The sequence below is a fragment of the Diprion similis genome, chromosome 8 (assembly GCF_021155765.1).
Source record: "Diprion similis isolate iyDipSimi1 chromosome 8, iyDipSimi1.1, whole genome shotgun sequence".
NCBI classification, from domain to species: domain Eukaryota; kingdom Metazoa; phylum Arthropoda; class Insecta; order Hymenoptera; family Diprionidae; genus Diprion; species Diprion similis.
In genome coordinates, this window is record NC_060112.1 from 11,399,947 (window position 1) to 11,411,847 (window position 11,901).

Sequence of the window (11,901 nt, forward strand, 5' to 3'; positions counted from 1 at the left end):
GTGCGTATAAATGAATTTGAATCGACCCCGGATTATTGCAGTTGATTGACTATTTAATCGTAATGAAGTTTCATTTACTGCGGAATTCGATACGATTCGAAATCGAAAATTAAACGATCCTGGATTACTATAGTTTCATTAGATATATATATATAATGATATAATGATATAATGAAGTCGGTTAATGTTGATGCAGAGTTTAAATGCAGTTCAAGTTCGCAATATATATTAGCGTTACGATGTATTTTTGGAAAAAATCGTTGTCTCGAAATTCGTAAATGTTCTAAAATTTAACAAACCTGCGATAAAGCAAACATTATATGCATTATACATACATAATGAAATGTTATTAAACTAAAGTCCGAAATTGCATGAAAAAGACCAAAAAAGGAATGTGAAGAGACGTTCAGATTTCATTCTGAGATAATTAAATAAAAGGTTTCTTATTTAACAAGCTAGTAATCCAATTTCCTCAGTTTCTCAAACAAATTAGTTTACCTGAATCTACCAAATTTATTTGAATCAGTTTCTAAATATTGTTCTTATTCTGGACCAACTAAATGATTACTAATAATGATTATTTTATATGTTATTGGTGCTTTCAACTACAAATACATTAGATTATTTTTCATATAGTTTGATAAATATATGAGTTAAATCTATAAAACCCTTCCAACAATAGAATATAAAAAATATTCATTCGATTCAACAATAATATTGTGAATTATTTTGACGGTCTCAAAATATCCACTGAAATGGAACCAAAAATGCGTTAACTCAAACAAGTTTATTATAATCAAAAATAAAATTGTGTTTTAATCCGAATCACCATCAGTAAAAGCCTTGGTTTGAAACGCACGAGCTTAAGCCAATTAATTAGTTGGCTAATTAATTTTTAAATAAAATTCCTTGCTCTCGCGTATTTTTTCTCATGTAACAATCAAACAAACGATAAATACTCGAGCAGTAGATAAAGCAATTTTTTTCTTATTCCAAATGTTTTTACGAGTCGAAAAGTGCTTCATTTTATTATTTATTGTAATTTTTAAATTTATATGCACAGGAATGGTCAATCGGTGATACCGATCGGCAGGATCTAACTGCTGTTTTTCGAATACTGCATATACGCGCGTCTCCCAGATGACTGCAGGAGTGTAACAGATACTTTCGTCGAACAGGTGTCAGCGTTAAAGATCAGATGCGTCTTGTATACCTACCTGAACTCGAGACGGTCGTGATCCGTTTACACTCAAGTTCCAGCAATATTTGACACGTCTCTCTTCACCTGTGCCACGGATTATTGTCAGAGTCGAGAAGTTTCAGAAGTTTAGTGAACGCCTCAGGTATCCCAGTGTGTCTGTATACGACGTCCTTTAAGCGGATAGACGCAAGAATTTTCGCCTTTCAACTCAATAGAATACACATTTGCGCTAAATAAAAATTCCTTTGTTCTGAAATTTATGCCACAATAAAAACTGATTTGCGAATCACGGTATTCAAAGTTTTGGATTTTATTCCATGAGAACAGGAATACTTGGATTTCGTTGATTGATTATTAATTTAATGTAATCGTTTGTACGCCAAACTGTTTTTTTTTTTTTTTTTTTTTATTTAAAATTAGTTGCAAAACACAGTTATAGAAGAATTACAAAATATATTTTAAAATAGGCATAGGATTTTTATTATCAATTCAATTAACTATTTGCGAGATGTTTTAATTAACTTTACTTCTGACTGTAGGAATTAATAACGAACTGTTTATATTTTAGTTGTTTTCGTTAGTTTAACATGTGATGTATTTCAAATAGATATTAAATAAGACAATATTGTTCTCCTGTTTTGGGGAAACGAATAAATAGTGAAATGTACAATTCAAGAAAAAGAAGCAAGTTTTTTTATAGGATTGGTGAATTCAATCCAAGTCCTATACCCAGATCTTGTTCATTTATAAATCCTCAGGACCTGTTTTCAATTTCAATAAATTATATCTGAAATTGAAAAAGAAAATTCTAGTTGATTTTGAATGAAATTGAAAGAACGATTCATTTTTCTCGTTTCAAGGACGACTAGAACTTAAAAATGGAATTTCTTTTTATCTTTGTCCTACTAAAGTATAAAAATATCCGCAAATTGATAAAATGCTTTTTTTTGCAATCGGTACAATCGAAAATTTAGAAAACCGTTGCTTCTGAACTTTATTCGTTAACGTAAAAATAAAATTCTTGCAAGAAATGTCGTCTCGAATTATTTATTCTTGATTCAGATTCACCGTTTTTAACTCCTTCCTTTTGAGTTAATCTCTCGACTCAGCGCGAATCTGATGATTATTTTCGCGACACCGATAGAAGAGGTGATATATTCGGATTTCTTTCGAAATCTGATTGAAAGTCTGAAAGGCCGCGTTTATCTTGACACGTAGATACTTATTCTGCAGTATTCTGATACCTTGGTGAATGACTTGTATAAAACGTACGAGACGAATCGTAATTCCAACGCTGCAGGCGATCGAAGAATGACAAACGCACAGGCGAGAGTGAATTTGTGTCGATATGCAGGAGCCGATAGGAAACAGCGACTCGTCATAATTTGAACCGAACATTTTGATGCATGGAAATAAATCACCGCCTGTGAGATTATCTGTAAAAATAGTTTCCAAAAATCCAACCTCCTAAATTTTTGACAATATCCACGTCGCCTCCTGGAAATCGTAGGATTATCAACAATCTTATGTCTGGTTTTAAATTATATATAACGCATATACAAAAAGGTTCGAGACGTGTTGATGCAGATGTTTTATAAAGCTTGACTTTGAAACGTTTTTCCTTCTTCTTCCACGAGATTATCTCGCCTCACGGCTCAACGTCAAGATCGAGTGCTCCCAGAATATCAAAACACCTTACGCAGCTGATTTAGATACAGAAGCTGTAACACACGGTCCTGGAGGTGGTTACCGTAACCGCGAAAGTCAACTCGTTTCGTGCGAGGATTAATTAATTGAAATCGCGGCCGCAAGCAATCTCAAATCCAAAAATAGACCGCAGCGTGAATTTTCTCAACTTCCGGTACCGTTCGTATGCTTTGAAAGGAAGCAAGTTCTATCTACATATACATATATAGCTCACGCCGAATATTGCAGCAGACATATTTCTGAACGGACAACCAAGATGGTCTGCATCTTGGAGAAAAAAGACTTACATCTATTTTAATAGCTGAATGGAGTCATAATATCTTTAATTTATAACTTGATTTAACGAATGGTCTTTCTTCTTGCAAGTATCGTACGTCCTACAGGGTAGGGTATAAATCTTAAACTGGCGATTGTTTCTCGGAAACTCTGCAGGTAAATTTAAAATTATTGGAGAAGTAAATTTTTACATTTAATTCTCGACCACGACGCCTTTGTCAATATAGCTAAAAATCCGAGAAACATTAAACGAAGGCCTGACGATTTGTGCATCACGAATCTTGCAATTCTTTCGACCAGACACTTTTTATTGGTCTACGAGAATGAACTAAGCAATGAAGTCAGTGTAAGGAAAAGTTATTGACATTCACGAAGTGCTTAAGTGTGTGTGTGTGTGTGTGTGTGTGTGTGTGTGTGTGTGTGTGTTGTATAGCTACATTATAGAGGGTGTCCTAATGGGATTCAGTCATAAAAATCTTAACTCGCGAGGCCAAGACACTTTTGATTTTTCACTTCAGGATTTAACGCGCGACTTTGTGCACCGAGAGAGCGAAATCATTTACTGTTATTATCTTCCAACGGAGTCTGCCATCTGCGGATCATCAACAGATAGACATACGTAAATGAAAAAAGGTGTCCAAACGTCGAGCGAGCAAAGATCACACTTCGTGATGATCAAGCGGATTGTCGATCTATAAGGCGAACACATACATCAGTAACAAAATGGTAAAACTGAAAAATTCATGGAAAAAGTTTAACAAAAGATAAAGATTGGCCGAATATACGGAGTATTTAATTCCCTGTGAGAAAATGCTCAGAAGTAAACAGCTGAGAAAACTCGTACAAGGTGAGTATAAGGGATGTACATCTTCAGTACGGTGGGAGGGGTTGCAAAGATGGGAAGAATTGGGGCGTGTGAAAGGGATCTTGCGGAATTTTTTACCCCAACTCTCAAGTTGAAAAGAGGGAGGAAAAAGCTTAGGGCTTTAAAACTTTCGCGAGACTCTGCAGACGAGGATGAAAACGTCGCGCAGAAAATCATTCAGGATTGAAAATATTGGAGCTTTTGCAAATTTCGCAATCGCACCTTATTCGCGTGCATCGTATGCGGACACGTTGAAAATATCATGTGCAGTAAAATTTTTCGTTTGAAAGCAACATAGAGAAAGCGTCATTTTTTACTTAAATTGTCTCTACTCAAATTGTTGTATTTGATTCTATGGGCTTGATCTTAGAGGCATTTTGTAGAAAATTTTGTTCTTTACTAAAGTTTTATAAGATTTATTTTTTATTTGTGAAGTCAATCGTTTAGCTGCTAAATACGTTGAAAGATGAATTTCAACGTGAAGTTAAATTTTGAAGATCCGTAACTCGTGAACCGTTGTCGTTGCAAACTTTGATCTGAAGACATTTTTACATAGAATTGAATTGCCTTTGAATTTGTTATTCGAATGTCTGCTGTCAAGTCAATGGTTTAGCCACGAGACGTTTAAAGATAAACCTTTCCATAAAATTTAATTTCTAGACTTATAGGCATGTAATTTGTGAACGTTTGTAGCTACAGATTTACCTCAACGCGCACTTTTCCAGAGAATTTAATTCTCGACAAATAACTTCTTCCTCGTGTTATTAGAAGATCGAATTTCGACAGCTACTTTTTAAAATTTGATTTGAGATAAATCTTGCAGCATGAATGTCTTTTTTGCAATTTATGACACATTTTTCAGGCAAAAACGTGAAGAAAATTTTGCTGTTGGAATCCCTTACGACAGTTAGAACAATCCATGTGTAAAACGCTGCAAGCGTTCCACTGAATTCGTTATGAATGTTTTATGATTCGTCGAGGTTGGGTTGCGTCCAGGTATGAAGCACCAGTCGAACTACGTGATTAGTCTCCGCAGTATACACGTACAGGGTGTTTCGTAAACATGACGGATCTGCGATAAACCGACATTTGTGATTCACAGAATTATGGCAAAGACAAAGAGCTTTTTCTTATCATTCGACAATCTCGTTCCTTTAGCGCCTAAATAAAGAAGGTGAGCCAAGGTAAGAGCAGTAGATGACAATCTTTTTATTTATTGTTTTAGTGTAATTAGACTGACAGAGTGAACCATAACGCATTTGAAGGCTGCGGATTGCCCCGCTCTAGAAGACAAGAAAGTTTTTTAAATTTCCTCAAAAATTTTGTCCTGTACGTTCGCTTAAGCGGAGCTCTGCAGAAGACGATTTGCAAAACGGTGGCCACGTGTGCAGATGAACGGAATGTTTGAAATACAAAAACCAAGACTTTTTAGAAGCATCAATGAATCCTTTAAGATCCCGTGTCAGGGATTGTTTATAAACTGAAATTTGGCTTGGTTACGATTTGTATTAACGATTCTGGAAAGTCTTGGTTTGTTGTATTTCAGATTCCGTTTGCTTACAAACGTGGCCAGCGTTTTGACAATCGTCTCCTTAACATAAATTGTCATATTGCTAAAACTTATATTAGTTTTAAAAAACCGAAAGAAATCTGATTAATAAGGAAAATGCATCTTGCGAAGACACAGTGAAGCCAAGTCGTCGATTTGGGAGACTCGTATGGGATTACACCATTAAACACATCTGTAATTGAATGAATTTTCGTAAATGTATTATAAAAATTAGAGAAACTGATTACGTTATTAACGAGAAATGTTCCGAATTAAAACCATTCAAGTATAAACAGATCGGCAACATTAACTCGATACTTTCAGCCTCCAAATTTGGAATGATGATACTCACTTGCACTGCTCTGTGCTCCAGCTATATCCAGTCGAACAACTCTCTGGATTCAACTGGCACTTGCAGGAGCAGTCGTTTCCATCCCACAGCTTTCCTTCTTGTTGTTCGCATTGCATTTTTTTCTCGTTTTCTTCCTTGCACATACATCTGCAAGCCGCCGAATTGTAAATTTGTCGATTGTTGCAGTCACTAGCTGCACTTCGTGGATAAACTTGTGACTAAAATTGATGCATTTTTCAGATGTTCACGATTTTCCACAACTCCGGATATATCAAAAGCGGACACTAGATATACATTGAAGTTTAAAAGTGATGAATTCTCACCTGCACCTGAGATGTTCTTCGACTCTCACGGCAGCGCACTTTATTATCTCTTTGTTGGACAAAGCTATAATATTAACATGAACTTCAGTCCTCCTTCTGTGTATTGGCACACAGACGGAGCCAATGCGACAGAGGCCATCGCATTGTTTAACAGAAACCTTCGATGGACTAAACAAATACCCTGGCATGGGCTTCAGATCAACGAATCGATTGAAGGGTTTGCAGACGGTGTCCGCCTTGGTTTTGTGCAGTCCCGTACTATAATTTCCACAATCTGCAGACAAAAAAAAATTGAACCTCAGACCTCCAACGTGCCCTGGTTCCGGTAGCAGCTTCAAGGCAGTTGAAGTTAAAATGCACGATAATCGCCGACAAGTGTTTACACGTACCGAGGTATTTAAAAGACAGTTTACTGATCCCATAATTTCAAGAATCTTGCAAAAATTCAAAACTTCGATAATAATTATGATGCTATAAACTCAAACGAAAGTGATTTGGATCGAAAAAGAAAATCGTATCCCATTTAGAGACCGCCGTTGTCGGATTTTTACTGACATAAAAATAGTTAAACTCACCAATTTCCTCATGGGCATCGTAATCGGCGTATTGAGTATGAATTTTTTTTAGAGAGAATTTATTAATTTTTTCTACGTTATACAAGTAAGCGAGGCAAATCTTCGTTTTTCATAAAAAAAACTTATATTTTTTTTAAACGTTTGGCTTTCCTCTAGTAGTCAGTTATCAAAGTATCTCACTTCTGACATCACTGTAACGAACTTGGCGTTGCGAAATTATAAAGAACGGGCCGAAACGGGCAGAAATTAAAAGACGGGAAAAATGCTTTATTAGCGATACGTGTTCCTTGGTGTAAGACAGAAAAGACTGTTTTTGCAATAACGTTGATTGACGCAGCAATTTTATTTATTTTGAGACACGCGAAAGCTCTCGTGTCTTTTATCTATGAAGACTGCTAGATCAGAATAAGGGGGCAAAACGGGTGATTTCACTCTATGTAACATTCAACTTGTAACCGTGGTTTTGAGACATGATATCTAGATATAAATTTGCGTTAACTCGTTGAAAAGAACCTGGGAAAGAACCTGGTGGGAAGTAATGGAGTTGCTTAGTATGACAATGCGAGTGGCTGCCTGAGGGATAGCTGTGCTAAAATCTCTAATTAACGAAACATTCATTGTTAGGAATGAAGGGTTTGGAAAACTGTCAGTGCCGATGACGTGATTAAGGCGAGTTTGGCCGGTGAATTGTGCAATCGAATGTTCGCGTAAGCGGAGACTTTTTCTTGGGCAATATTGATAACGAAAGCTGAAGCGCCATGCCATACATATGGTGCAATATTCGGCGAAATTCGATAAGGAAAAAGTCGGCTACTTGTAATTCAAATGAACGTAATGATAACGTCGAGCTAATCGGGAAAAAGTCAGAAAATTTCAACACAGATGGACTTTCGACTAACCGGACTGACGGACTTGAAACTTAACAACAAGACAAGTTGGTCGGGACCTCAGGGTCGTCGAGGGCCGCTGACCCCGGCATGTATAAAGCAGTTAAAAACGCAGTCGAAAAATCTCCTTGGATCCGTCAGAGACGTAACATTTCACCCTTTTCTCTCGCGTCCCGTAAATCTCGGCTCAGTCGTCTCGTCGACGAAGATCCTTCGAGGACTTACGTATTTAACATGGTGCACGACGAGCCTCGAGCTGCAGGCGACTTAGAAAAATGCACTTTGACAGCAGCATCTTCGAGCAGTAGCTTCGGGCATTATGCTCACAAATACTGAAAATATTGCAGGATGCAGAACGGTGGGACCGGAAAAAGGCTGAAAATGTGCAACGCTCGGTTGAGATGCGTTTAAGTTAGCTAAACGATTTTAATTTATTCATTTATGCATATTACGCACATGGCTATAAATAAACCGTAACGAATAGGATGCATTTTCGCTCTTCATCTCCTTCAAACTAACTATCAAATACCCCGAATCAAGCAATGCAATGAATACAGTCATTAGACTAGGTACGATAAGGGAGTTTTAATATTTTGTAACGACAATTTCGTTATTTTTCGGATAAATGTATAACTGTTTAAACAGAGCTTGTTGATTTTCTCTAAAATTCTTTGACAATGAGGATAAGTTCTCTATTTCGTTTTAATTGTGCGTCTATATTTCAGAATCTCCTTTCTTTTTTCTTCGCTATGCTTGGATACTTCTCACGTATTTCCGTCTCAAAATGTTGATCTTAATAATTTTTTATTGTTAGAGTCTCTTACATGACATTATTTCGGTTTTTACGCAAGTTTCTAAAATATATATAAATATCAGTATCCCATTCATTTGCATTGCATGAAAAAACTTAGAATGAAATTAAACCCAGGAATCAAAAATTGCTTTTTCTTCACTCGTATCACTGTAGTTATTCACTTTCTGTTACCTCTAAGTTTATTTCCATTGAATCGACTTGCCACGGTTGAATTTCAATAAAGTGTGCGTATATCAGAGACACTAACTGCTGCAGAAGATTGTGGAATGCATTGTTCAATGCCCGTTGACATCGACCCGTCAAATTCCAGAGGTTCACTGGGGTTATAGAAGTCCTGATATCAATGTAGCCGCGGATGGAATTTCAATACCCTTTGGCTCACTGGCACACAAACAGTGCGTCCTCATCTTTTTATCTTCGGAAAATACGCAGCTCATAAAGTTCAGGAAGGTGTGAAGGTGACGCCGCAGCTCGAAATTTTATTAGACTCGTAAAAATAAATATTATCTTCAATAGGCCTTTAACTTTTCTTCCAACCTCGAGGTTGCCCCTTCGACCTTTCGTTCAACGCCCTTCTACCTCACTCGAATTTTGCAGAAAGAACGCTGTTCTGGTGCCCGTTGCCAAGGATCAAAGTTGATTTCGCCACTTGTGAGAAGAACTTATCTTCAAGCCTTTCGATGTGGCAAGTTTCATGCAAGTTCAAATTTTTCTCATGTCTACTTGGGTGGGCAACAAGGTGACGATGAACGCACTTTCACAAAACTTGGTCTATGTGTGATATTAAATACATTGAGCCGGTAACCAAATTTCCTCAATTTTGGTATCAGAACCACGAAGACATAAAAGGAGTTCAAGTGATTTCAAAGGATGTTTGTGTATATTGTCATAATAATTGTCAAAGTTCTATCTAATTAGAGAATTTATGAACATTTCAAATGATTTCACATAATTCGAAGAGTTCACGACTTAATCATTCCATGGAATTTGAAAAATTGTATAAGATTGGAAAAGGTTTCACGTGGTTATATAAGAGTTCACATGAACTCGATGACTCCATGGGATTTCGAAAGATTTCACTGACCGGTGCAAGCCATATTTAAAAATCGGTTAACAGTCCAAAACAAACTCGACAGACGTCCAACTCTTTAAAACTCAAGAACATGGAGCGAGAGCCAACTGCACACAAGCTACTCTGGTAGTCCACGGATTTCCATGAACGTGGGTATCCTACCTCTAAATGCAAACAAGAAGATCGGTATGCTGCACATAGGTACAACACTTTCTGGTTACTTACTTACTTTCCGCATAAAATCTATATTTGCAGAGAGGTAACCGTCCATCGCACCTCACGTAGGTCGAACAATGTGCCTGTTTATACCTGCCAGTAGTAGCAACAGCAGTAGCAGTAGCAAAATTGGACACACTCGTGGCCATAGTATCAGTTGTCCGTCGTTACACGGTGAGAAAATTCTTTTCAGTGAATCCCAAGATGAAAAATTATGGAATTCATGAACGTTATTGAATCACACTGAAACGAAGGGCCACGCATGATGTTCTCATTTTCTTTCACTTTTGTTTCTTTAATATTATTACTGTGGTTGGTTATTTGGTCAGGAATAAATTATCGCGCACTTGGCTCTCGACTCCATTCACCAATGCCTCGACGTACACTGTAACGCGTGAAAGACACGAGCCGGTATACCCACGTATTTAATTATCATTTTAAAATATGATATACGCAGGACTCTGTACAAAAGGATACATCGAGACTGGTTTGAGTAATTTATGCAATCCTGAAGAGTGCCGAAGACCTTAAGTCCGGGAGATCCGAGGTGTTCGACTTACGGAATCCAACGCCTTCCAAGCTCCGTTCTTCTTTCCTTGACTCGAAATCCTCTAACCGCTTTCTACACCAGGTTAAAGCATTCCCGCATTTTACATACGACAACGATTAAAAACCATCCATGTAATTATTTTGGAAGCCGTATATCGTCCAATTTCTCGACACTTCCTACGCTTATTCTGGTTACCAAAAATCGTATACGTACACAATGGCAAATTATGACGTAAACACGAGTGTTCGTTATCGTTATCGTCGACTCCATAACAATTAGCCACAGAATAAGATTAAATTGTTTTGAGAAGCGTTGCACTTCTTATCAGCTTTTTAACGCCACCACATCCGAGTTTTGTCGGAACTGGTTTGTTTGTACTTTATCTGCACTTTAATAACTCCGCAATAAGTCTTTGCCACTTATCGTACGTGAATTTTAACGCGAATAAACGGAACGGTGTTATTATGGTAATAACTCAACGCGGATTCGTTCTGGCTCCCATTAAACATCGCACTTCCGTATTATACGACACAAATGGAGTTTGTCGTCATAGACGATCAGGTAATATGGTAAACTCCATTTAAATAGGTTCGTCAATTTTCGAGTTGCAACTGGAAAAACGAAAAATTGATCAGACACACACAGAAATTTGACTGAAAATGGTCAGAGACGATTATCCAGAGCTCAAAACTCGATGTTGAAGTAAGACTTTTTATTTCCAAGACAGTTCAAAAAAAATCCTCTCCTCATTTTTGTATATTTTTATAGAAAAGCAGGAAATTAAAGAATGAAAAAAAAATGAAAGGAATAAAAGCGCTCTGAATACGATCACCGAAGAAGTGTGTCAAGCGGAGACCGCCTCAAGTCTCTTCTGGGTTGCGGCATCTCGTCCATCCGCAAGAGGCAGGCTTCGCCATGCATAATGTAGACGGAAAATACGGTGGACCACTCGTGCGGGTAAATAAATGTATGCATGTAAAGCAGTTTGTGCAGAAACACAGATACACGGGGGTTTCAGAGAGGCGTTTGAAATGCGCGTGTGCTCATCGTCCAGACACACATGTAACGCTACTCGTTTCCGGCGAGTGTATATTATGTACAGGTACACATAGGTATAAGAGATGCAACGCAAGTGTCTTATGGTCCCGAAGGGGCGATTTGGCGAACCGATTTACTCCATCTTTCTGAAACGCCGGAAGTGTACGCCGGGCTTTTCTGTCTTAACGTCATTTCAGCCCGGAACCTCATTCCAGACTGGGACGCCACTTGGGAGTTGAAAGCAACCGGTACACAGCTTGCGGTTAGGTTATTACGAAAAGGTAGCAGGATGAACGTAGATACAGACTTCGTTACGGCTGGCTGAATTCTTCACGAATGTTACAGATCGTGTTAATTCTGCTCTGCAGATAATTCCAAGGTTTCTCTTCGCAATCGGTGGGAGTTTGGGTTAATCTCAAAATCGCCATCCACAACTTTACTGTGAATGAACTCTGCTATGTTACTGACCATGAACT